This window comes from Theropithecus gelada, chromosome 12 (genome assembly GCF_003255815.1).
Source record: "Theropithecus gelada isolate Dixy chromosome 12, Tgel_1.0, whole genome shotgun sequence".
Classification (NCBI taxonomy): Eukaryota; Metazoa; Chordata; class Mammalia; order Primates; family Cercopithecidae; genus Theropithecus; species Theropithecus gelada.
This window is the reverse complement of record NC_037680.1, coordinates 115,440,131-115,467,009: the sequence shown is the minus strand read 5'-3', so window position 1 is coordinate 115,467,009 and position 26,879 is coordinate 115,440,131. Positions and strand designations below refer to the sequence as shown.

At 50.3% G+C, this 26,879-nt stretch overlaps 1 pseudogene; it reads left to right on the top strand.

The window, feature by feature from the left end:
- The first annotated feature begins 13,835 nt into the window (after positions 1 to 13,835).
- Positions 13,836 to 26,708, top strand: LOC112635906 (annotated as a pseudogene).
- Positions 26,709 to 26,879: the final 171 nt, after the last annotated feature.

Below are 26,879 nucleotides of genomic sequence, written 5' to 3'. Positions count from 1 at the left end.
TACAGAGTGACTGCCTAGCTTTCCAGATTAGCCGTAGAACAAGCAGGCTGGCCTCGGGCTGGGGACTGTGGGTGGTGGGGGGCTTCCGGGCTGGGGACTGTGGGTGGTGGGGGGGGCTTCCGGGCTGGGGACTTTGGGTGGTGGAGGGGCTTCCGGGCTGGTGATTGTAGATGATGGGTGGGCTTCCCAGGCTAGGCTAGTGAATGTAGATGTTGGGTGGGCTTCCCAGCTGGTGACCATGAGTGACGGGTGGGCTTCCCAGGCTGGTGACCGTGAGTGACGGGTGGGCTTCCCAGGCTGGTGACCGTGAGTGACGGGTGGGCTTCTCGGGCTTATTGCTGCAAGTCATGGCTCGGGGTTCTGTTCTCAGTATGGCCTGGTCATTGTCCATGTGTCCATTCAGCCTCTTAAATGAAATGGGGGCTATCTGGGATGTGATGATCATCACACTAGAAACGCCTCCCCCAGTAGCCCCCGTCGAGGCTGGAACACGAGCTCCGGATCCGCAGAGGGCGGGGGTCTCAGTGAGTGGTGGATGGAAACCTCTGCTCTGTATCTGGGGTGACCATGACCCAGGTGGCGCAGGGAGTGTGCAGACAGACAGGGCTGCGTCCCAGGAGAGGCCTTTGGCCAAGTCCTTCTGGGCCGCTGCGTTCCATGAGAACTGTTTTATTGAGAGGGATGGTATGTAGTGGATTGAGAAATTGCCATAGTTGGAAAAACAAGCAAAAAAACTGCCAGAAAAACAATACTAAAGATGATAGTGCCAGATCCAGGGAGGAAGGCAAGTGTTAAGCATGTGGGAAATTGCAAATTAATTTTTTAAAAAAAAGGTGAAAAAGAAGAGGAGGGAAGTCTCGAATTGTCCATGCGCCAGTGCTGGGGGATTTGGCCGGATGGTGGTTCTCACTGTGTTTCAAGTGTAAGATATACTTTGATTAATTTCTCTAGACTTCACCAGAGTTACACCAGCAACTCCCAGAACACTAATTAATGAGAAGAGGCGGACAGTGACTCATGCTGGACGGAACCCAACTGACGAAAACCCTCCCAGCCCTCAGAAAGCATCCCGGTCCTCATGCAATGGGAATCGCCTCGACCAAGGCAGCCTTGGCGGGAGGTCAGGGGGATGATAGAGGCGAGCCCTGATTAATGGGTGTGTGCATGCGTGTGTGTGGACACTCCTGCACAGGCTCTGGGTGTGTGTTCCCAGGAAGAGCTGGCAGGGACATCTGGCAGGCATGCTTCCTCATGGGGTCACCCCACTGGAGGCTGACAGACCCGCTGGGCCCTGCAGGGTTTAGATTCCCAGGAAAACAGCGGAAGCCTGAGCAGAGGGAGCTGTTGGGCTCCCCAGCTCAGCCACCACCCGGGTGGGAAGTCACCTCTTCCAGCTGGCCCCGACCACGCAAGGCCGTTTTGGCTGGCCCAGTTCTGCTTGAGAGCTTGGGTGGTAGAGAAGGAGCACAGAGGATCATTCACTTCCGTAACGCACTGGGGAAAGCGGACAAAGCAGAAACCATTTGCATCCTGACCTAGAAATGGCGAACGAGGATGGGAAGACACCCAGACATACATTTTCTCTCCCTATGCTGAGTGGCTTTGGGTCCTCCTGCCATGTCTGGACACTGTGGCTGCAGAGCCGACTGCCACCTGGCTGGGGCCGAAAGGACCCACAGCTTGAGGCTCCTAGGGGAGTTAGGATTTGGGGGTGGAGCATCCATTGTTCTCCATTTACAGTTAGAAGGAAGCACAATGCATTTCGTTGCAATGCATGTCCCACGTGCAGGCGTTCCAGCCAAGCTCCACAGAGGAAGCTTGTGGGTGTGCACAGGGACCCTCAGCCCTCCATTTGGGCCACAGAAGATGTATTAGCCTTGCACAAGGCAGCTTGTCTTCACCCAGGTTCCCCGTGGAATGGTTTGAGCGCACAGAGCCAGCGTGCCGATCAGGAAGTAGTAGTATTCTCTTCCAAACCTGTGAACGACCAAATGGAAGCTGAATCTTTCAAAGCTGGGGGAGGTGAAAGTGCAACGAGCCAGGGGAAAATCAAGGCGGGAACAGAGAGATCAAGAACAAGGACTTTCGGCTGGGTGTGGTGGCTCAAGCCTGTAATCCCAGGACTTTGGGAGGCCGAGACGGGTGGATCACGAGGTCAGGAGATCGAGACCATCCTGGCTAACATGGTGAAACCCCGTCTCTACTAAAAAATACAAAAAAAAAAAAAAAAAAAAAAAAAAAAACTAGCCGGGTGAGTTGGCGGGCGCCTGTAATCCCAGCTACTCCGGAGGCTGAGGCAGGAGAATGGCGTGAACCCGGGAGGCGGAGCTTGCAGTGAGCTGAGATCCGGCCACTGCACTCCAGCCTGGGCGACAGAGCGAGACTCCGTCTCAAAAAAAAAAAAAGAACAAGGACTTTCTGAGTCTCGCTTCTGCCAGTCATACAACTTCAGGCCAGGGAGCAGCCTGTGTGGGCCCCAGGTCTTCCACCCACAGACAATGCGGATGGTGACAGCACCAGCACAGAGGACTACGGAGTTAACACAGAACAAGGCACTCAACAAGGCATAGCCCGCAGCAAACACCCAGGCATCCTTCCACAGCGCCTTTTTAGGATGGATTTGGTGGGCAGTGGCGTGACTTCTGAGGGCTGCAAGTTTTACCCTGCAGAGGGCAAAAAGAGCCCACAGTGTGGCATGTCCCAAATGCCATCACCAAGGCACTGACCCGGGAATGGTAGGCATGACCATGCACCGACGCAGTCACAGAGACGTCTTAGACTCCTAACATGTAAGGAAATACTGTGGGAAATACAGGACTTTATCTCAGAACAGGGAAGGTAACTTGATGGGAAGGGAGCGGGAAGGGTTGACCCTCAAATTACAGGGAACAGGGGGAGTCTGGGGCACAGAGTGTGACATGCACTTCTGTGTGCCTCGGGGACTCACTGCGCTCACCTGTGCATGTGCACTTTGCATTCACAGAACGCTTGTGTGCTGGGAGAGGTGGATGGATCTCGTGGCACAGTGACATTACTGTGGTTTACCGATTGATGGTGGGCCCGATGTGGTAGAACAAGCTGTGTATGCTGGAAACATGGACCAAATGCACACCTGTGCTGCAAACACACAGGGAAGCCTCATCAGTGCTTGAGCCCTGGCCCAGGGAACGGCAGCACTCGCTGCTACACTGGACCAAGATGGACTTGCTGTGGGTCTATGGATTCAGCACTTGATTGGGCAGATGCAACATGCTAAGCGCCACACTAGGAACCAGGGTCCAGCAGGGAACAAAAGAGACGGTGACCAGACCCTCACAGGGCTTGAGCTGCAGTGGGTAGGGACATGCAATTAGGCAGGAAGGCAAATTCCAGCTCTGCCCCCTCATCTCTTGGTGTCTCATGAAGAGCATAGTGAGGAGGCATGGCTATGACTTTAACAAGTCAGGCACCCAGACCGTGCCTGCAACACGGAAGAAGAAAGCCGAGAGGGTCCTGGGGGCTCCTCTTCAAGTCTGGAGAGCTTTCATTTCTCACGTAGAAAGAGGATGCCAAGGACCAAGCAAAGGGCAGTGTCCAGCTAAAGGGTGTAGCTGCCACTAAACGTAGGACCCCACGCTGACCCTGGTAGGTCCCTGCTCTCACGCAGTAACAAGCAGAGGTAACTTCTTCGCATACAAGAGTATTGTCTTTATAAAATTTTATTTTTATGTACTTTTGCTTGTTTTTAATCAACCTTTTTATCTTGTGATAATTGTAGATTCGCATGCAGCCCTAGGAAATCAGACAGGGGGATCCGCACACGCTTCACTCGGTTCCTACCAATAGTAACATCTTAGAAAAAGACAGTGCAGCCTCACAGCCAAACTGACATTGACATGGTCAGAATACGCCACCATTCCATTCTTCAGCTGTCCCTTATCATGGGGGTCCCTCACATTGTCATCTTATAGCCATACCCACTTTCCATCCTCCCCTCTAATTCTTTCTTTTTTTCTTTTGAGATAGAGTTTCACTCTGTCGCCCAGGCTGGAGTGCAGTGGCTCAATCTTGGCTCCACTGCAACCTCTGCCTCCCGGGTTCAAACAATTCTCCTGCCTCAGCCTCCCGAGTAGCTGGGATTTCAGGCATGTGCCACCACACCCGGCTAATTTTTTATATATATATATTTTTTAGTAGAGACGGGGTTTCTCCATGTTGGTCAGGCTGGTCTCAAAATCCCGACCTCAGGTGATCCTCTCGCCTGGGCCTCCTAAAGTGCTAGGATTACAGGCGTGAGCCACCACGCCCGGGCTCCCTCCCCACCCTTCTTTGCAACTGTTCATCTGTTCTCTATGTCTACAATTCTGCCATCTCAAGAACGTTACGTAAATGGAATGATGTGGCATGCACTCTTTTGGATCTATTTTCACTCACCACAGTTCTCTGGAGGGTTGCCCTGGTTTCTGCATGTTCAATATATGCTACTTTTCATTACCTCATAGTATTCCATGGCATGGATACAGCACACACACCTCATCTCACCATTCACCATTTGAAGAAAATCTCTGTTGTTTCCAATTTTTGGCCACTATGAAAAAAACTGCTAGGAACATTTATGTACAGGTTTTTGTGTGAATATAAGTTCTCATTTCTCTCCGATAAATGCTGCCCGAGAGTAAAATTGCTGGATCATATAGTATTGAATGTTTAGTTTTTTGTTTGTTTGTTTGTTTTTCAGATGGGAGTCTAGCTCTGTTGCCCAGACTGGAGTGCAGTGGTGTGATCTGAGCTCACTGAAACATCTGCCTCCCAGGTTCAAGCGGTTCTCCTTCCTCAGCCTCCCATATAGCTGGGACTACAGGTGTGCACCGCTACGTCTGGCCAATGTTTTTTGTATCTTAGTAGCGATGGGGTTTCACCATGTTGGTCAGGCTGGTCTCAAACTCCTGACCTCAAGTGATCTGCCCACCTCAGAATGTTTAGTATTTTAACAAACTTCCAAACTGTTTTCCAGAGTGGCTGCATCATTTTATAATCCCAAGACATGTACAAATGATCCAGTTTCTCCACATTCCTGTTAGCATTTAGGGTTGTCACTATTTTTACTTAGCCATTCTGGTACGTGTGAAATGATATCTCATTGTGGCTTCAATTTGTATTTCCCCAGTGGCTAATAATGTTGACTATATTTTCACATACTTATTTGCAATCTGTAGATTCTTTTCTGTAAAATATCTGTGCTCCTTCTTTGCCCATTTTCTATTTGAATTGCTTGATTTTTTTTTTACTATCAAGTGGTGAGTTCTTTACATAGTCTCGATACTTGTCTTTTTGTCAAATATGTGGTTTGCAAATATTTTCTCCAGGTATGTAATTTGTTCATTCATCCTCTTAACAGGATCTTTCACAGAGAAAAAGTATTAAAATTTTGATGAGGTCCAGTTTATTAATTTTTCCTTTTATAGCTTAGATTTTTGGTGTCAAGTCTAAGAAGGTTTTGCCTAGCCCTAGACTCAAAGATTTTCTCTTCAGGTCCCCCAACTTCCCACTAAAAGTTTATAGTTTTGGGTTTTACATTTAAGTCCGTGATCCATTTTGAGTTAATATTTCATGAGGAGTGAGACTTAGGCTGTGGTTCATGTTTTGCCTTTTGATGTCCAATTGCTCCAGCACCACATAGTGCAAGGCTATCTTTTCTTCCTAGAATTGCCTTTGTACCTCTTTAAAAAATCAGTAGGGCCTATTGGTGTGGGTCTACTTCCAGGTCCTCTGTTCTGTTCCATTGATCTATGTGTCTCTCCCTTTGCTAATGTCATACACTCTTTATTACTTTGGCTACACAATAAGTCTTGAAATTGGATGGACTGATTCCTTCCATTTTATTCTTTTGCAAATTGTTTTAGCTATTAATTTCTTTGCCTTTTCAGATAAATAGACAAGCATAATCTTGTCTATTCCTACAAAAAAATCTTGCTGAGGTTTTGACCAAAGTTTTGTTAAATCTGCACATCAGTTTCAGGAGAATCTACATCTTTACTATGCTGAGTCTTCTAATCCATGAACATGGTATGTCCCTCCATTTACATCAATCTCCTTTGTTTTCTGTCATCTGCACTGTGTGGTTTTAGCATACAAGTCCTGTACATGATTTATTAGAACCTAGGAATTTCCAGTTTTTGGAGCAATTGTAAATAGCATTGTATTTTTAATTTCAGTGTACACATGTTCGTTAGTAGTTTATATAAATACGATTGATTTTTGAATGCTTACCTGTGAACTTGCTGAACTCACTAGATCTAGAATTTTTTTTTTTAATAGGCTCCCTGGGATTTTCCATGTAGACAACCATGCCATTTGCAAATAGGGAGTTCCATTATTTCCTTTCCATTATATATGCACTTTATTTGTTTCCTTTTCTTTCATCCAGCAATATATTAGGTAAGAGTGGTGAAAGTCCGCATCCTTTCCAAATTCCCAGTCTTAGAGGGAAAGCATTCGGTCTTTTTCCATCAAGTAGTGTGTAGCTAAGGTTTTTTGCATATACTTTTTATCAAGTTGAGTAAGTCCCCCTCTGTTCATATTTTTCTAAGAATCTTATTTTTTGTCATGAATGGGTATTGCCTATTTTAAAATACTTTTGTGCAATTAATAAATTAATTGATTTCTTATTTAGCCTGTTAATATAATGAATCATATTTAAGATTTTCAAATAATGCAAAAGCCTTGCATCTCTGGAATAGATCCTACTTGGTCTTAGTATATAATTATTTCCATATATTGGTGAATTTAATTTGCCAATATTTTGTTAAGAATTTTTGCACTGATATTTATGAGAGATATTGGTCTGTAGTATACTCTTTTATGTACTGTCTCTGTCTGGTTTTGGTATAAGGGTAATGTTAGCCTCAGAAAATAAATTGTTATCTCCTATTCTTTTTTTCCAGAAAAGATTGTGTAGAATTAATGTTAATTTCCATTTAAGTGTTTAGTAGAATTCTCAGTGAAATTATCTGGGCATAAAGATTTTTTTGTCTTAAAACTATGAATTTAATTTTTGTAATATATATATAGACTATTCAAATGATCTATTTCATATTGGGTAAATTGTGGGTTTGTGTTTATTTTAAATTAAGAAATTGGTTCATTTCATCTTAGATGAAAAATTTATGTTGAGTTGTTCATAGTATTCCCCTCTATCCTTTTGCTATCTGCAGAGTTTGTGGCGATATCACCTGTTTCATTACTGATATTGGTAATTTCTGCCTTTTCTCATTTTCTTTGTCAGTATTGCTAGAGGTCTGTCAATTTTATTGATCTTTTCAAAGTGCCACTCCCTTTGTTTCACTAATTTTTCCTATTGCTTTTCTGTTTTCAATTTCAGTGATTTTCTTTCTTATCTTTATTATTTTCTTCTTTTTGTTGGCTCACACCTACAATCCCAGGACTTTGGGAGGCCAGGGTGGGCAGATCACCTTAGGTCAGGAGTTCGAGACCAGCCTGGCCAACATGGTGAAACCTTGTCTCTACTAAAAATACAAAAATTATCCAGGTGTGGTGGTGCACGCCTGTAATGCCAGCTACTCGGGAGGCTGAGGCAGAAGAATCGCTTGAACCAGGAGGTGGAAGTTGCTGCAGTGAGCCGAGATCGCACAACCACACTCCAGCTTGGGTGACAGAGCAAGACTCCATTAAGAAAAAAAAATTTGTTGATTTGATAATTTTTATTTTGTAGTATATGCATTTGGTGTTATAAATTTCCCCCTTAGCACTGCTTTAGCTATGTCCTATGAATTTTAAGATGTTGTATATTCATTTTCCTTCAGTTCAATGTATTTTTATAAATTTCCCTGAGATTTTCTCTTTGACCCATGTGTGGTTTTGGGGTTTTGTGAGGTGTTTTTGGTTTTCAGGTTTTTGGAGTTTTTCTATTATTGATTTCTGTTTGATCACACTGTGGCTGGAGCACACTTTCTGCATGATTTTCATTCTTTTGAATTTTTTGAGATTTGTCTTATGGCTCAGGATGTGGTCTGTTTTAATATATGTTCTATTGGGATTTACCAAAAAAAATGTATTCTGATGTTCTTGGGTGGACTGTTCTAATAATATTGATCAGATACTATTGGTTGATGGTATTTTGAGCTCTTCTATATCCTTGATGATCTTTTGTCTAGTTCTATCAATGGTTGATAAAGGGGTTTGAAGTCTTCAGCTGTAATCATGGATTTGTCTATTTCCCCTTTCAGTTCTATTAATTTTTGCTTCCCATATTTTGCAGTTCTGTTGTTTGCTGCATACACATTTAGGATTGCTATGTATTTTTGTTGGATTGATCATTATTACTATACAATGTCTCCTCTCTGATTCTGGTCATTTTACTTGCTCTGTAGTCTACTTTATTAGATATCAACATAGCCACTTCTACTTTCTTTTGATTAATGTTTGCATAAAGTATCTTTTAAAAATCTTTTTACTTTCAATCTGCTTATATCATTACATTTGAAGTGAGTCTCTTGTAGACAGTGTGTACTTGAGAAATGTTTTAAATCCAGCCTGTCAGTTTCTGTTGTTTATTGGTGTTTTAAGACCTTGCATTTAATGTAATTATTGATGCATTAAGACTTAAGTCTGTCATTTAATATTTTTTGTTGTTGATTCTGTTTCATTTTTTCCATCTTTCTGAGGGTTACCTTAACATTTTTTAGAATTCCATTTTTGTTTTGATCACCAAAGGGATCTAAATATAGGGTGCGAATACGTGTCACAAGTAGGTTTTCCTCTGTATTTTGCTCAGTGCCTTGAAGGTACCTCTCCTTCAAGTCTCCTGGGTGTTGTATGGAGAATGTGGTGGTCCAGTTAGGGGAGATCTCAGATCAATGTGAAGAGGGTCTCTCATTAGACTCCCCATCTTGAGAGGTCTCTGCACCATGTAGACTAGCAAAGCTACTGCAGTCCAATTTTGCCTCAATCTTCAAATGTCCTTGTAGTACTATCAGCTTACATTCTTCATTTTTATCTGGACTCCACTTTAAAAAAAATAATTTAGCCTGTTTATTTCTTACTATCTTGTTTGCTCTTCATTGCTTTTAAGAATTAAAAACATTTTTCCAGCATTTTAATTTGTTTTCAGCAGGAATTTTATTTGAGTAACCTAGTTTGCTGTGTTTCTGGAAGTAGAAGTTGCAAATGCTTTTTAAAAGACTCTCTAGATTGAGTTATTTTGGTTGCAAGTTCAAAATAAGAGCGATTCGTGTAAGTTCCCTCAACAACGGGGTGCCATTGCTTGTCTTCCCCCTCAAAGAAGACTCTGAGGCCAAGTTTTTATATAGATCACTTACTTTTTAATTTCCCAGGGGAAAAGGGACTAGGGGGCCTGGGCAAATGAAGGAGGGAGGAGAGAAAGCTGACTCAAGGCTGTGTCACCGAGCTACTTGCCACTGCTGGCAACAGGGGCTCAGTTATGCAGAGGACCCTCTGAGCAGTCATGGACAATGGGGTCAGAATAGTCCCCTTCTCTACAACGTGGAAGAGGGATATTTATCTTCCAGCTTCTGTCCCATGGATGGAGAGTTGCTCCCGGGTCTGTGAACTCCCCTGTGCTGCCACTTATGGGCTCCAGAAGAGATGAGTTCTGTCCCATGACAGGCATCCAGGAAGCCCTGGGCAGATGATAAGAAGCACCTGACGTCCTAGTGAAGCACCATCAGGACACAGGCAGGTCAAGAGGATGCGAGAGAGGCCCTAAAAGATGTCTGGACAAGGCTATGTACTGTAAAACGAAAGGTCTGGAAGGAGAGAGGCAATCAGGCATCAGGGAGACTCCCTGCTCCACCTGCTCCAGGGGCAGTGTGGTCATCTTTGCTTCCTCCGTGGCTCCTCTGCCAGCCTGCTCCCTCTCCGTCCTCACAGGTCCTGGTCCCTCATCTCCCCAGTTTGCTCAAGGCTCACACACTGCAGCCTTCCCAGCCCCTGCTGCTGAATCCAGATAGGTATCCTCCTGGTCTCCGCTCTTGCAGCCAGTGAGCTCAGCCTCTGTGCTTCCCAATTCCCAGGAGGACTCCGCTTGGCCGACTCATCTTTTTGATCCAGGCCACCCATGCCACGGCCCTTGGCAGCTTAGTGGTTGGCTGCCATCTGGTCCAGTGTTCACCCTGCTCCAATCAGCCAATGGGGAGGGACAGAGATTTGGCTGTTTACACAGAAGGGCTGCGGCAGGAAGACACTGCCAGCACAAAGGACATAAAAATGAAGGCAGGGAGCTTTGGCTTTGTTTTTTATTAAATCTTACGACTCCCAAGAATGGGCAGTGGGAGGAACTGGGCCTGTGGGGTCAGCAGGACCATCTGACGCAAAGAATGTGCAACGTTTTCCAACGTGATTCGTTTTGTCTTATTTTTTTTTTAATCTGTGAATTGTTGGGTCAATTCCAACATGATAAAGAGCCACATTTGTTAATCTTGGCATTAAAATGATGTGTTTTCAAAATCCAAACAGAACTAAAGAAGTAACAAGTTTTACAGAGGCAAGACTAAGAAGTAAAGAAGTCACATCCTGTGTGGAAAGTCTGTTTCCAAAGAAAAAAGCACAGATGAGCAAAAACACTCTGCCGTGTGCTGAATAAAGACTTCCCCCAGCCTTGTGGGAAGCTGGAGCACTCTGCTCTGATGTGAGTGTTTGGGGATCCGGGTTCCGGACCAGGACCTCCTCTGGGGCTTCCGCACGCTGCTCATTGGGCGCGCCTTGTTTAGGGCTCTGTTGAGGGCATTGTGGTGGCAGTGGCACCCACAGAACAAGAAGGGCATGGGCAGAGGTCTCGAGGGCCTTATCTCTGGTGTGTCCGTCAGAAATGAGCGTCCTCCTACCTGCCAGTCCGGGCACCCTGACGTGCAGGACGTAGGCCGAGACACTCCAGCTTGAGGAGCGGGGGCTGAGCTCAGCTTCCAGTACCTTTCGGGAACTTCTCATCTCTGGACATCGAAAACATGGAGCACCCACACAGCTCCCCGGCATGACAGCGAACACCTGGGTGGTCCTTTCTGCTCATTTATCAGCCCATTCCTTTCCCCAGTGGCGCTGCCGGTTCTATGTGGTTTCCCCAGTTGCTTCCTTATAGATGGAGACATGGAGGAAAACTCGGGCTATTTGCTGTTGTTTCTGTTGTTGTTTTGTTACGCTGTGTTTTCTCAAATCAGAAAACTGTCCGTTTGCTCTATTTCCGGCGGTGGGAATGGACTGTGCAGAGGCCGCCCACACCTGGCAGGGGTCAAGATGAGCCCTAGGTCACCACGTTTGCTGGGACTCCTAGGATGGCACCTTCGCCGGGACTCCCAGGATGGCACGCCTGGCAGCAGTTCCTGTTTTCTTCGGTGTCATTGGAAACACTGCTCTTTGGATGTGGGTTGTTGGGATGCCAATATATCAAGAAAGGTTTCCTTATTCTCCCTCCTGAAATTCTGCACAGACAACTGTTTTTAGCAACAGTGACGTAATTTCTATTTTCAGTGGCAGTTTTGAGCACCCTGTCAGCTGGAACTTTTTGTGTTGTAAACAGACAGGAGTTCCAGCCCAAATGGAGGTAAGCAATAAGGACAGTGCACTCACCTTGGTGGAGAGGCCAAAGGTTCAGGGACCTTCAGGAGAAGTCTGATCCAGCTGCTCAGTGATGCAGCGGGGACCGAGTGCCCTGCTCCCTCCACATCCCCAGGGGCTCCCCGTGCTGGCCCGGCAGCTCTACAGAAGGCCACCCTAAAGAAAGGCAGCCGGTCCCAACTAGAGTCCCAGGGTTCACGCTGGCTGAGCCACCTTCTTGTTTCTTCCCCAACCCAGAGCTCTTCTCACCTCCCTTGAAGGCCTTCCCAGGTGATGGGGGCCATAGAGACTGCATTGGACGCCGCTATGCACTGGCCGTGAAGCACTTGCTGCAGGACTCCCTTAGAAACCCGAGGCCCTAAACGCCATGGGACCCCAGGAGGAGGCACGTGTCCAGCTAGCAGTGCCCCTCTGTGGCATGGAGATCGTTCTGCTCAGACATTCCCGAGTGGGGGCTTAGCAGCACAACTGGGTAACCTGTTGCTTCCAGCCCCTTGGGCCTGCAGGCCCCCCACTAGAGATGGGCCCTCATGCCAGGCTTGTTACCTGGTGCAACTTAACCTCCTGCTGCACCCCATCCACCAGCTCTGCCAGCATGAGAGGTCATCCCACACCCTCCTGCTTCCAGACCACCAGCTGTCTCCCACGGCCCCCATCTGTACCCTCTGGGCTTTGCAGAGGCCCCTCTGCTCTCCTTAGGGTTACAGAGCTCTGCATCCCTCTCCTCCCCTCCCCTGCAGCTGTCCCCCATCCTGCACCCCACACAGAGCCTGGGGCTCCACACTCCCTCACCACTGACCACACCTGCCAGGTGCTGCCTGCATCTCAACTCAGGCCACCTGCTCCTGCCCTCCACGTTGGGGTCACGCAGTGAGTCTCCCAGGTTACTCTGCGCCTCCCTCTCCTTCGGTGTCCTGCCACCTAGGCGGCCGTGCCACTGCAGCCCTTGCTCCAGAATGCCTGCCTGGCAACCTCATCCCAGCTCCCCGAATGCACTTCCTTCCCACAGGACATCCACCCAAGACCACATCCAAACCTCCAAATGCCTCCTGGACACTTCACCTGGAGGCCTCACCTGCCTGGTGGCTCACAGAGGCTGGCGCCACCTCCTCTCCCCGCCACAGCCAGGCTGGTCTGCTCCCCCTCCTCTTCACGTCCCCTCTTGGTGATCACCTGCTCCCCCATTTCCCGCCTCAAGCAGTGCCCCTCTGTGGCGTGGAGATCGTTCTGCTCAGACATTCCCGAGTGGGAGCTCAGCAGCACAACTGGGTAACCTGTTGCTTCCAGCCCCTTGGGCCTGCAGAGTCCCCACTAGAGACCCCCATTTCCCACCTCAAGGGCACCCTCCTCTGTGCCCCGCCCCTGGCTCCTACCTACGCAAGGCAGCAGCCTCCGGCCACCCGCCATGCCCAGCCATGCAGAGCCTGGGAAATGACAGGACATGTGGCTGCCCTTTCACAGCCCCTGTCACCTCCCCCAAGTCCAGCCAGAGCCGAGACGCCCCACACTGTGGCCCCCTGGCACAAGGCCTTGATCCTTCTTGAGCTCAGGGTGGGGGCAGTTTTGTTCTGTGAAGTTCCTTGGTCTTGAGCTTAGCTGGACCCCGCTCCTGGAAAGCCTGAGAGACAGACATTCCTCTATGCAAAGCCCCGTCTGAGTATCTGCAAGGAGCACTCTGCCATTCTCACTCCTGGTTCAGGCTTTCATCTGCGTGGAGGGCCTTGTCTTCTGAGAGTCCCTGCCTCAGCCTCACCTGACTCCCAGAAGGCTCTGCAAAGGTTTGCTGGGCTGTTCCCCAAGCAAGGGGTCACAAGAAGCTGGGGACTGCTGAGGGCGTGGGAGGCAGGGGAGACTATGTGTGCCCTTTCTCTTCCCCACCTGGATCCTGACTTTCCCTCACTGGAGACCTGAGGATGGAGTGCAGTGGCTTAGCTAAGCTTCTGCTAACAGCATGCTCACTGTTTTGAAACAGCAATGAAAGAACATTTGGGAGTTGGGGTATGTGCAGAGAAAACATTTTCCTTGAATGTCTTTACTGAATGGGTGGGAATAGGTATGTGTGAAGGGGAAAAGTTCAGGGTACAGTGGTCAGGTCCTTGGGAGACGTCGGGGAGGGCTGTTTGGCCCTGCTCCTGAGGAGGGTGGGCCCAGGCTCACCCTATACACACTAGTCCCAACGCCTCACAATTAATCGAACGGCTGAAAACAAACATACAAAAAGCCCTCAGCGTTGTGTTACTAGGGCAGCGGCGTGATGTCATCTGTTCATTCCAAGCTGTCACCCTGAGGCTGAGTGAGGTACGTGGTGAGGACGGGCAGATGGTGCCTTATGTGCGTCGCGCAAATAAGGTTTGTGTAGAGGATTTTGCTCATGGACTGGAATTCGCTGGTTATTTTATTCACGGCACGTTCAGCTCTGCAAAGCGTCTTCTGCCTACCTCGGAGCAGCGTGGTGCCATTTCCCTTCCTCCTTCAGACTTTCTTCTACGTGGAGGGCCCCGTCCTACACAGGTCCCAGTCTCAGCTGACACCCAGGCCCCGGGAGGCTCTGCGGAGATTTGCTGGGCCGTTCCCTCGCACACGGGGCTACAACAAAGGTGGGCGCCCCTGAAGGGCCTGGGAAATAGAGGCATAAGAATCTATGGCATAGCCTGTTGCACATAGTCTGATTATTTGGCTCAAAATCAATAATCAGATCCTGTGCAAAACGTTTTCATGTAGATGATCTTACTCATTGTCACAAAAACCCACAAGAAAGGTAGAATGGAGGTTTCTCATCCCTATTTTATAGCTGAGGAAACCAAGACCCAAATTCCGTTTCCAACAGTGGCTTTCTACTTCTTCCAGGAACACAGCATGACACGTGCTGTGAACCTCGGCTGTGGGACAACCGAAGGAGAGACAACACTCAGCAGAAACAGAACCCGAACCGCCCCCGTGTCTCTCAGCCCCTACTGCTCCACAGCCTGGGCTGCAGCAAACGTTTCCACTGCGCTCAAAGGGAAGGCTTTGCTTTGGAGTCAGCATGAGAGCTCGCCTCGCCTCCCCTCCATGCCCCTCCTCACCTGCTTGGGTTTGGATCTCAGCTCCCCGGCTCCTCGCTCTAAGCCCTGGAATGCGAACCCCAAGGGCCAAACACCCCGAGGCTCTCAGGTCCCAGGCGTGGACACCTTCCTGGCCTTGGCTGTCACGGCCCAGATGGAAGCAAAGAGAGCTCCCCTCTCCACGGGTCGGCTGGTCCTGCTGCCCTGAGAACAGGAACCCAGGCTCAGGCTCCACACAGAGTTCCCCATCTACCTCTCCCTGGGCGGCAACGCAGAGGCCACCTGCCTCTCACTCTGTGGGTCTCACCTGCAGCCTGTCCCAGTGGATTCTGTAGGCTCCACAGTGATGCTGGGAAAAGACCAAACACCCGGACAAAGCATGTGGACGGCTGCCGATGCCAAAATTGCAGGAAGCAAGGGGAAGGCAGCTGACTGCGACACTTTGCCAACCATGTGCAACACTCCGGGTACCTAGAGGCAGCGAGGCGCTACTGAACTGGTTGGTTCCTGTCCATGCCTGCAGAGGCTGCTGTCGCAGAGGCAGGGCAGGGGTGCGTGGCTCTGCCAAGTATCCTTCTGGGATGAGCCGATTCTGTTGTCCCAGGTTGGGCACGATGGAGAGGCCAGGTGTGTTTGAGTTGCAGGCATTGGGCGTTTGCAAAGGGCTGTGATTTCCTGGGCCTCCCATCTTACGCAGGCTCTGGGTTCTCCTTGGTTCCTCCCTTGGAGCGGGGACCTGGCTTTGGAAGGCCCTGGATCTTTGCTGGTTTCTGCTGTTATCTTGCAATGTGACCAAGGTCAAGTCCACACCCTCTTCCCAGGTTGTTTCCTCTGCAGTAAAATTGCCTTTTGGAACTGAGCCCTTCAAGGGGAGGTGGCTGAAACAGTGGGGGTGATGCTGCGTGCTAAGCCCCACCCCCTTCTCCTAAATGTCTACTTCTCTCCTTTTTGTCCTTTTTTACGTATTGATGGGTTCAACAGCCAAAAACCCTCTCTGAAACAGTGTCTTGGCCCAAGCCCATCGGGGGCACTGTTGTGAGCCTTGATTTCTATGGATCTACGCCTGGAAAGCTTTTAGCATAGAATGCTTCAGGTAGAAGACCAGGACCACAGAACAGGACCAAGACCATGAAATAGGAAGCAAGATACGTCCAGCACCCAGTTCAAAGAGAGGGCTGGGGACGCCGACACTTCACCTCCTTCCCAGCAAACTTGGAAGGCGCCAGGGCATCCCTGGAGCTGCTGCTGGCAGAGAAGAATCAGATTGCGTCCACACGTGCAGCTCACGCTCGAGGAAGGGCAGGGGCGATGTCAGAGCCATGCTTTGCCCAGCACATGCTTCTGGAATGGCCAGGATTTTAACCTTTAAGGTCTCAACTCCTTCTTCCTCCTCAGATCTTGGGATTTTGAAAATGATTCCTAAATGCCTTTCGATCTCAATTTTGCTCAAGGAGATGGACCTACTTTACTGCATTCCAACTGGAAACATTTTTGAGAGTAAAAATACCTGAAGACGTATTGAGCCTGGAGGTAGCAGACTAGAAATTAAAGCAGGGACCCCTCCATCCTCTCCCCCGACTGCATTAAGCACAGCATGTCGGGGATCAGTGAGTTTCCATTGCCCTGCAATCAGACCTTTTGCTCTCTGAAATTTAGCCTTGATTTTGAAGCCCTGAGCTTAGTATATGTAGATGAGCTGACAGGCCCAGGGAGTCACTCAGAAAGGCTGGAGGTCCTTCAGAGCTGCGTTAGATACAGCGGGAGGGGGTCAAATTGCTAATTTCATCTGCCCCCCAGCCCTGAAAACTCCCAAACAGCAGAGAACTTCTCAGAAGACTTGTGAAGTTGGGAGTCTGCAGGTGGGTGGGGGTGACGGCGTTCTACCCCAAGACAGCATTTTGAAGTTGAAGCTCAACTTAAAATATTTGTTCCTATTTTTGAGACAGGGTCTCGCTCTGTCACCCAGGCTGGAGTGCAATGGCACCACCTCAGCTCACTGCAGCCTCGACCTCCTAGACTTGAGCAATCCTCCCACCTCAGCCTCCTGGGTAGCTGGGACTACAGGCATGCACCACCACACTTGGCTGGTGTGTGTGTGTGTGTGTGTGTGTCTAGAAATGGGGTTTTGCCCTGTTGCCCAGGCTGGCCTCGAACTCCTGAGCTCAAGCCATCTTCTCTCCTTGGCCTCCCAAAGTGCTGGGATTACAGATGTGTGTCACCGCGCCCAGTCACCTTATGCTTTTTGGAGGGACATCACCAATCAGACAGTGGCCTGGGCTGGACACGGCATCCCTGGAAGACGGCCCCTCTCTAGGGTGTCATCTGCCATTAGCCAAGGACCCTCTTGTCTCTTCAGCTCCAAGTCTCCACACAGGACGTGCTCAAAGTGAGGGTGTGTGGCCTTGCCGCCCGCTTCTCCTGCAGGCAGGTGGGGAGGGAAGCAGGTGGCAGGAGGAGGTGGCTCTCCGGGGCTGCCCTCCTCTGTGCCTGTGCGTGATTTCACTCTATGCTGAGTGCCAGCAGGGACGATGGGAAACATTTCTGTCTGGTATCAAATGATCACCATCATTGGCCTCGTGGCATCACCACTGTCTTCCTTGCTGGCACCTTCCCGTCCTCCCTCCAGCCAGGGAGGTCTGACCCAGGCACAGACGGGAGGAACCGTCACTCTGCCTTAGGGGTTTGCAATCTTGGGACATCAAACAGGCCCACGGTGCCTTGCACCTCTGCTCTCACATCTCCGTACCGTTTTCCATACTGTTCATGTGACTCTCAGAGCAGGCGTGGCCAGGGAGCGTGACAGCTTTGTGTCCATGTCCTGGAGCTGCCGCAACGAGGCACCGAGGGCAGCAGGCTCAGGCCTCAGAAATGGATCCTGTCCGGGCAGTGGAGGCTGAAGCCCGAGATCACAGTGTCGGCGGGGCTGGGTCCTTCCCAGGCTGTTCGGGGGGCTCTGTCCCAGGCCTCTCTCCTGGGCATACAGGCGCTAGCTCTGCCTGTGTCCTTCACCTCCCCTTCCTTCTACTTGTGTCTGCCTCTGTCCCCACATCTCCTCTTTATGAGGACATTGGCCCTGTTGGATCAGTGTCCTCTCTAATGACCTCATTTTAATTCAGTGACCTCTGTGGAGACCCTCTCTCCAGAGAAAGCCTCCTTCAGATAAAGCCTAAAGCACTGGTGGTCAGGACTTCAACGTGTGAATTTCAGGGGGATACACTTCAGCCCATTACAGACCTGATGGCTTCTGCAGGACACCCATCCCATCCCATGGCTTATGGAGGAAGAAGCCAAGTGGAGAGGGGGAGGTGGTCGGGCCACCCCTTCCATGGCCAGCAGCAACTGCACCTGTGTCTGGGCACTTCCTGGGTGCTGGACCCGTGCAGAACATATTCATACCTTGCCCCAACTCGTCCTGGAGGAAGGTGCTGTGAGCCCCCATGCATCATCGAGACGGAGGCCGAGGCAAGGGCAGGTGGGAGCTGAGACCCATCTCAGGAGGTGGATATTTTTATCATTGGGTGTTTGTATTTTTCTTATTATACGAGCCTTCATCTCTTTCTTCTTGCACATCATTTGTTGCTTGCTTTTATTCTTATCTGGTTGTTTTCTGTGTGGGTTATGGATCCCCAAGCCACCTTCTCTCGGTCCCAGCCCAGGTTGTGGCCCCCCTGTGTGCCTCCCAGGCCCCAGGATAGACATCAGTCGTGTCCCCTTGTGGGTACCTTCAGCTTAGCACCTGCCTGTCCCTTCCAGGGGTCTCTAATATAGGACTTATGTCTTCATGAAGACACTAACTGTGCTGGTTCGTGTTCTCCGGAGGAGCAGAGCCACTCAAGGTGTACACATCAGAAGAGAGTGATTTTAAGGAACTGGCTCACACTGGCAAGTTCAAACTCTGCAGGGTGGACCGGCAGGCTGGAAACCTGGGAAGGAGCTCATGTCGCAGTTCCAGGCCTAAGGCAGTCTGGGGGCGGAATTCCTTATTGCTCAGGGCAGGTCAATCTCTTTGTTCTAATCAGGCTTTCGACTGATTGGGTGAGGCCCACCCCCTTGGACGAGGGCCACCTGCTTTACTCGGATGCTAATGTCATCTAGAAACACCTTCACAGGAGCATCCAGAGTAATGTTTGACCAAATATCTTAGCACCGTGGCCCAGCCAAGCTGACCATAAATTAATCATCACACTGTCTAATGCCAAAATAATTCAAGTCTTTTTTTAAGTGAAAACAAGTTTATTAAGAAAGTAAGGGAATAAAGAATAGCCACTCCACAGGCAGAGCAGCCCCAGTAGTTCAAATCTTTACTGAAGTCCCAAGATGCTCGTGGGAGGAAGGTGTACTCTCAACGTACGCAAAAATCCTAACATTTCTCTCTCCCCGGCCACTCTCTGCGTTGCTTGCTATGACTCCCCACAAACTGCTTCCCTCACTCTCAGCCCTGAACCCAGAGATGCCCCAGCCCCCAGCACTCCTGCACTTCCTTCTGCCTCCCGCTTTGCTCCTGTCCCGTCCGTCCTTCTCCTCCACAGGTGACTCCCAGCCACTTCCAGTCCTCACGCTGTCCCGACTTCTCCACCTTTGTCTCTTCACCAACCCTTAGGCCTTGCCGTGCAAGTCCAGGCACTGAGCCAGCACAGGCAGACTCCACCACCCCCAGGTGGGGAAGGGGAGCAGAGAGCACAGGGCACTCTTCCTTCTGCACATTCCCTGGGCATTTCCACCCCATTGCTCGTGAAGTTTGGGCAGCTGGCAGCTTACGGAGCCAAGACTCCTCGGAGCCCCTCAAGACTGCAGGCCCAGCCCTCCCAGCTCCTGTTCAGATCGGGGAGGAGAGAATCACAGTGTTTCTGCTTCTCCAGCACCACTGTCCAAGGTGGAGATGATGTCAACAAAGGGGAGACTGAAGCAGATGGAGTGGTGCAGAGGGTAGGTCACTGAAACGCAGGTGGAAGGTACATGCTGCCACAGGCTGAGACAAGAAGATGGGAAGGTGGGTCTCTCTGTTGGAATACCAATCCTTGGCCCCAGAATTCCTGGTGGAGAATCCTCCAGTAAGAATGCTTGCTGGGCACGCTCAGTTTGGGAGGAGTTAATCCAACAGGTCCTATTTCTTTCATAAGGACCGAGGCCACTGTGGGAGCATGGGCTGCCTAATGCCGTCCCAGTTGTTGCTAGATGAATGGTGGGACCTGCCATGTAAATGTCTATTTGGTGCCTTTTCTACGATGTGTGTCCTCCTGGAATGGGGCTTCTGGCTTCCTCAGTCCTGGAGGCCCAGAGGGATGTAGGTTGTGCCTTTGGGGAAATGCTTCCAGTGACCTACATGTTACACGCCTCTGTCCATATTTTCAACAAGCTTTTCAGACCACAGTTTTAGTGTCCACTAAGGAACTATTTCATTTGGCCAAGGGAGGCATACACATGTGGGTACTCTAAGATAACACAATTTGAAGAGATTTGATATGAAACTGTCAGACTGGGGTATGATCATTCTCACTGCAAGAGAAATACTTGATTAAAATGCATTGAAGACATATTTTAAATGTGACCCTCTCTCAGTGCATTTAAGACAGATGCATTTTACTTTCCAGGCTTTTCACGTCAAGTCATGCCTGTGCCCACAGACAGGGGAGAAGGTGACATGAGGCTCCGAGCTCTGGAGCCCTGGAAGTCAGGCAGGCCCTGCTGTAATCATAGCCCCTTTACTCCCAGGCAAGTCAGCTCGCCTTACCAGACCTCTGTGTGCTTCTCTGTGAATTGGGGATAAGGGAGAGAGTCCCTGTTACTTGCGTTTTCATGGGCTTAGTCCTCTCTGTCCAATGAATGTGTGAGAAAGCAAAGGTGACTGTGGCATAGACATGGTCACCAATGGACCAGCCGATTACTGCGTCGTCCCCACTCGGACATTCCTGCCCCCTGACTCCTTGTGGCTCCTCCCATCTTCTTGGGCATGCCTAAGAAGTCAGTCTCTCCTGACCGGTGGATGCAAGGACACAACTGAGACTGAGCACCGAGGGGACGTGGCGCTGGGAGCTTGTCCCGGGAGACGCGACTGAACCCAGAAGGGCCCCGTGGGAAAACTGATAAAGCCTGAAATGTGTGTGCAGACATGGACCTCTTTATTACACACAACGACCATTAAAATCTCTCCTGCTGTGGTGTGATTATTTTCCATAAATTATTGGGGTACTAGTGGTATCTGGTTACATGAGTAAGTTCTTTAGTAGTGATTTGTGGGATTTTGGTGCACCTATCACCTGAGCAGTATACACTGCACCCTGTTTGTGGTCTTTTAATCCCTCGCCCCCCCCTACTCTTCCCCAAAGTCCCCAAAGTCCATTGTGTCATTCTTTTTTTTTTTTTTGAGATGGAGTTTCGCTCTGTCACCCAGGCTGGAGTGCAGTGGCCAGATCTCAGCTCACTGCAAGCTCCACCTCCCGGGTTTATGCCATTCTCCTGCCTCAGCCTCCTGAGTAGCTGGGACTACAGGCGCCCGCCAACTTGCCTGGCTAGTTTTTTTGTATTTTTTAGCAGAGATGGGGTTTCACCGGGTTAGCCGGGATGGTCTTGATCTCTTGACCTTGTGATCCACCCGTCTCGGCCTCCCAAAGTGCTGGGATTACAGGCTTGAGCCACCGCACCCGGCCCATTGTGTCATTCTTATGCCTTTGAGTCCTCACAGCTTAGCCCCCACATATCAGTGAGAACATACGGTGTTTGGTTTTCCATTCCTGAGTTACTTCACTTAGAATAATAGTCTCCAGTCTCATCCAGGTCACTGCAAATGCTGTTGATTCATTCCTTTTTATTGCTGCATAGTATTCCATCATACACACACACACACACACACACACACACACACACACACACACACCAGAGTTTTTTATCCACTCGTTGATTGATGGGCATTTGTGTTGACTCCACGATTTTGCAATTGTGAATTGTGCTGCTATAAACATGCACGTGTAAGTATCTTTTGCGTATAATGACTTCTTTTCCTCTGGGTAGATACGGTAGTGGGATTGCTGGATCAAATGGTAATTCTACTTTTAGTTCTTTAAGGAGTCTCCACACTGCTCTCCATAGCAGCTGTGTGAGTTTACATTCCCACCAGCAGCGTAGAAGTGTTCCCTGTTCACTATGGTGTAATTTTTAAGTTTAAGCTTTTGATCTCAGATGAATCTATCTATCTACCTACCTACCTATCATCTGTCTACCTATTATCTATCTGTCCTAAAATATTAACAAGCTTACAATGGAAAAGAGCTCTTGACTTCCTCCTTTCACATCCCAGAGCCCCAGCGTTGGGAGGGTTCTTTCAGTGTTTTTATCCATTTCTTCTGGTACTTATCTCAATATTTAAAAATAACATGCTTAGGCTGTGGAGTGCGGTGGCTCACGCCTGCAATCCCAGCACTTTGAGAGGCCAAGATGGGCGGATCACCTGAGATCAGGAGTTCAAGACCTGCCTGGCCAACATGGTGAAACCCCGTCTCTACTAAAAGATACAAAAAATTAGCCAGACGTGGTGGCAGGTGCCTGTAATCCCAGCTACTTTGGAGGCTGAGGTAGGAGAATCTCTTGAACCCGGGAGGCGGCGGCTACAGTAAGCCCAGATTGTGCCATTGCACTCCAGCCTGGGTGACAAAGCGAGACTCCATCTCAAATAATAATAATATACTCTCAAATAATAAAATACTAACAAGCTATTATTATTATTAAGAAGATATTATTATCTCAAATAATAATAATAATAATAGCATGCTTAGAATGTTCTTTATGAATTCTTCAGTTCTAGGCATGATCTTCTGTCTTTCCTCACCGGGAGCCGAGGACTCAGCTCTTCAACATCCACCCTCCTGCCTGTTTCTGCTCCTCGTGCGCCTCTCTAAATTAAGTCTTAATTCATAGTTGAATCTGTTTTCCTGTTTCCATCGTTATGGCTGTGATACAATCACAGTTCACAAAACGGAATCACCTACTGCACTGCAATCCCTCTTCTTTCCTTTTCAAACTTTTTGTTTTTCTTAAAGTTAATCATTGTTTGTTTCCTCTTTTCCCTTTTCTTTTTTTGGTGTGTGTGTGGCTTTTCATGAACTTTTCACTCATTCGGCCCCAAACTTTGCTAAAAAACAAAACAAAACAAACAAACAAACACACACACACACACACACACACACAAAGCACCCGGGGTCTCTCAGCGCCATTGCTTTCCTTGCAGACATTGCTTTGGTGACACACCCAGCACTGGGCTGCTTTGCCCGAGGCCACACTGGAACCCTGCTCGGGATGCTGCTGTCCTCTAGACGGGATCGTTTGCTTCCCAGATCTGCTGGTTTTCGCCCTAGTTTTGGGGCAGCTTGTTAAGCCAGGCCAGCAGGTAGGGGAGCTGACCTTTTCCCTGCTCTGTGCCCACCTGCTGCGTCTGTGGGCTCTGTGCCCTTTGGTTGGGGGTCAGTGGGGGCCTGTGGAAGGCGACCGGTGTGGGGGAAGAGAGCAGACCAGAGTTTCTTCCCTAGCTCTGTCCCTCCCAGTCGTGCGTGCACAGCCCTCAGGAGCCTCCACAGAGTGTCCTGGGCTCCAGTGAGCGCGCCTCCCCACTGGCAGCTCACCGCCTGCTGCCACCCCAGCTGCCACCCCAGCTGTGAGCGCCCCACATTCTGCCACACCTCACACATAGCTCCAGCCAAACTTCCCTTAAACCACGGAATCTGGGCATGGGCCTGGGGTCCTACAAGGTCCTGGTGGGGAGGCCTGGGGCTGCTGCTGATGTCTTTACTCTGCACTCACAGCTGACAGGGCACCTGGGTCCACACGCCGGGGGTCGAAGCCGTCACCCCACTGTCCCAGCACTGCCGTGAGGCTGTACAATGTGGTTCCAATGGACAAGGCTTTGCTGAGGCCAGGGGGCCTGGCTTCTCCCCACTCCTGTTTCCACAATGGGGTCCCCCATAGCCTGTCTCCCATGGCTCTCTCTGTTCCAGCGTGGAGCACTAATGTCCCTGGAGATTCAGAAAGACTCACGGGGTTCCTGCAGCCCAGCCCACCTTCCTTCTAGTTCCAGAGCCTGGGTGGGTGGTCAAGGCAGTGGGCTTGGGCACCCCAGGCCAGGCCCACTGGGTTCCCACAGATGGTCTTGACCTTGGCTGAGCCTCCACTGATTGTAAAGGTGACACTTAGCCCTCTCCCGCCTCTCTGTTGTTTTATTTTTCCAAATTGCTCAGAACCTGGGCGGGGGAGAGGGACGATAACTACTAGCTCCCTCGATCATCCTAGCACTGGTGCTTTGACATCAGCACTGTGTGCCGCTGCGGGCCGTGCTTCTTTCCCTCCCTCCTCCTTCTTTCCCTCCCTCCTCCTTCTTTCCCTCCCTACTTCTTTCCTTCTCAGTGTAGGACATTCCCATGGCCCTTTCAACCTGGAAACGCCTCTAAGCTCTGAGTCCTGCCCCTCTCTATTCTGTCTTTCTGGGACTCCTCATTGGACTTCCTGGATTCGTGCTCTGCTCAAATCTTGGTTTTTTTTGTTTTTTTTTTTTCTCTTCTTCTCTTTGTCATTTTGCTCTGCTGCATGTGATTTCCCTCATTTCATCTTCCAAAACTGCTACTAAAGTTTCCATTCAAAAAAATGGTTTTCCTAATTCACAGGAGATCTCTGGAATTCTCAGTTTTCTTTTTCGCCGGTCGCTGTATCTCGGAGATACGGGAGCTTCTCTCTGGCAGCACCTCTGACGTGGTTCTCCCCCTTCCCCTGTGCTCTTTCTTCTGTGTGTTTGTTCTGGCCTGTCTGTCCCGGGTGTCCATTTATAATGGAAGCTGAGAGGGGTTCTCCTGCCTCCGGCCTGGAGAGGCAAGGCTGGGCTTCCAGCGGCTGGTGCTGAGCAGGGGAGAAGTGGGGAGCCTCCTAGAATCACCCCAAATCCTCCATTCCCACCTGCTCCACATGGCTGTGCTGGGGTTCAGACCCTTCCTGGACTCCTCCAGCTGGCAGGAGTGGGGGAGAGTGGTCATCAACTCTGAGCTGGGAAGAGGGTCTCCCCATGCCTCTTGCAGACCATCAGCCAATCCTGCGGCTTTAGCCCCATGCTGTACCTCAGAATTAGAGGTTTTGTCACCTGCCAGTCCCCAGTCCTTCTGGGACCAGCCTGCTGGTCCAGCTTGCCAGACTCAGGCCTCCCTGCTGCATTTCCACTTTTGAGGTTCAGCTGAGGAGCTGCCCACCCTTTCCCACTCATCTTCCATGAGCCTGCCAAGGTCTCCTGTCTGCAGGCTGCCCCCGTCCCTCTCTCCTGTGCATTCACAGGTCATTCCTTCTTTGATGTCACTTTCAGGGTCTGTAGTCATTCCCTGTGGCTGCTGCACCAAGCAACCACAAACTGATGGCTTCAGAAGTGGATTCTCCCAGAGTTCTGGGGTCAGAAATTTGAATCGAGGTGTGGGTGGGGCTGGTTCCTTCTGGAGGCTCTGAGGGAGCACCGGCTCCAGGCTGCTCTCCAGCGTTCCTTACTTGTGGACACATCACTCCCATCTCTGGCTCTATCATCTCCCGGCGTTCTCTGAAATCTCCCACTGCCCTTCTGTTGTAAGGCTGGCCTTGGATTTAGGAGCCACCCCAAATCCATATGGTCTCATCTCCAGATCCTTCACTTAATTACATCTGCAAAGGCTGTTTCCAAGTAGGGTCCATTCACAGGTTCCAAGGGTGCAGATGTAAACATATCTTCTGGAGGATTTCAGGGGGCAACACTGATAATCAGGCATGTGTAAACACACATCCTGCGATGCAGAGCTGCCGGACAGCTTCTTGCCCTCCCAGCTCCCTCCCACGCTTCATCCCGAGACCCCCGGAACCCGGGCATAGCCTGGTCATCCTTCCTGGCCAATGCACCCCTGCATCGCTCCCATCCCTCTCCCCTCCTCCGGCTCCCACTCATGCCCTCCCCACTTTCTTTCAGCAGTCGGGTCTGTTTCCTGAATCACTGAGTCATCGAGTGATGAGAGCTGCTGGAAGCATGTGGAGGATGGGCGAGTCCTCTCAGCCTTGGATGGGGTGGTAGGAAAAAGGCAGCCCTAAGCCCAGCCCGGGTCAGTATGAGAGTCTTCATTCAGGAGGACAGAACTGGCAGGTGGCAGCGAGCAGGCCCAGGAGTAGATATTGGGGTCTTCATCTCAGGGAGACTGGGGCTTGGAGGGGGAAAGTCAAGTCCACTGGGGTGTAAACCAGTGTGGCCATGAGCAGGCAAAGGGCCTGGCTGTTTCTAAAGAGCCCTGACCCTCCCAGGCAGCTGTCAGCTTCCTTTAGGGAGAGGACACTTTGAGTCTTCCTGCGGGCTGGGAGTCAGAACAGACCTTTGCACTATCTTTCAGTTATGAGGTGCCCACATTCAATCCCATGAGGGCTGCCATCGCCGTGCTCTCTGGGCCTTCGCTTGCCCTGGCCGTTGCCACTCAGGCGGCTCCCATCCTGTGTGGGCAGTGAGGCGGTGCTCCGTGGATGGAGGGTTAGACTTGTCTCGCCCCAAGCCAAAGGGCTTAAGTGGGAGACAGACTGTGGGTGATGCCGCCCACAGAGAAGCAGGACGCAGGGACGGTACAGATGGCCCCGGCCCCAGACGACATGGCATCTTAGTCTGTGGGTTGAAGGCATCTGTGGGGCAGATTGCCCCTTTACAGGTTGGCCCCTATGTGTGGCGGCCCGCAGGCATACCCATGCCACACACAGTGAGGTGTCTGAAGAGCCTCCGACGGCATCGTTTCTATGACTGACCACCATTTTCATGGCCCTGCAGGCACAGGATAACGCAAGGCTGCACCTGGCCTCTGTAGCCACATGGAGTACACTGCCCCTCCCCAGGAACCCCCTGCCCGCCCGGGCCACACTCTTCCAGACAGTCCATTCCCACTCAGCCTTACCCAGAGGCTTACCCAGAGGTCTCCTGTGAGGGCCCCCACCTCCTCTTCTGGGGTGCTCAGGGCTGCCAGCAACCCCTCAAACTATGTCACTCAGAGCCACACAGCATCCTGCAGACGGCACTGGGGCCACAGGGAGATGGCTGACCTCGGGCTGAGTTCCCGTTGCCTCTTGGCTGCCCCATGACTCCCGGCTCCCACTGAACCTGTGTTCCATCAGCTACAACCTGGAGGCCCACCTCTGTCTGCAGTTGCTTTCAAAAGCAAAGAGTGAGACTTTTCCATTGAGACGTGTTGGTCTTGGCCACTGCACAGGCCCAAGGCTGTGTTTCAGATCTGAGCCTGTGGACCTGCAGAG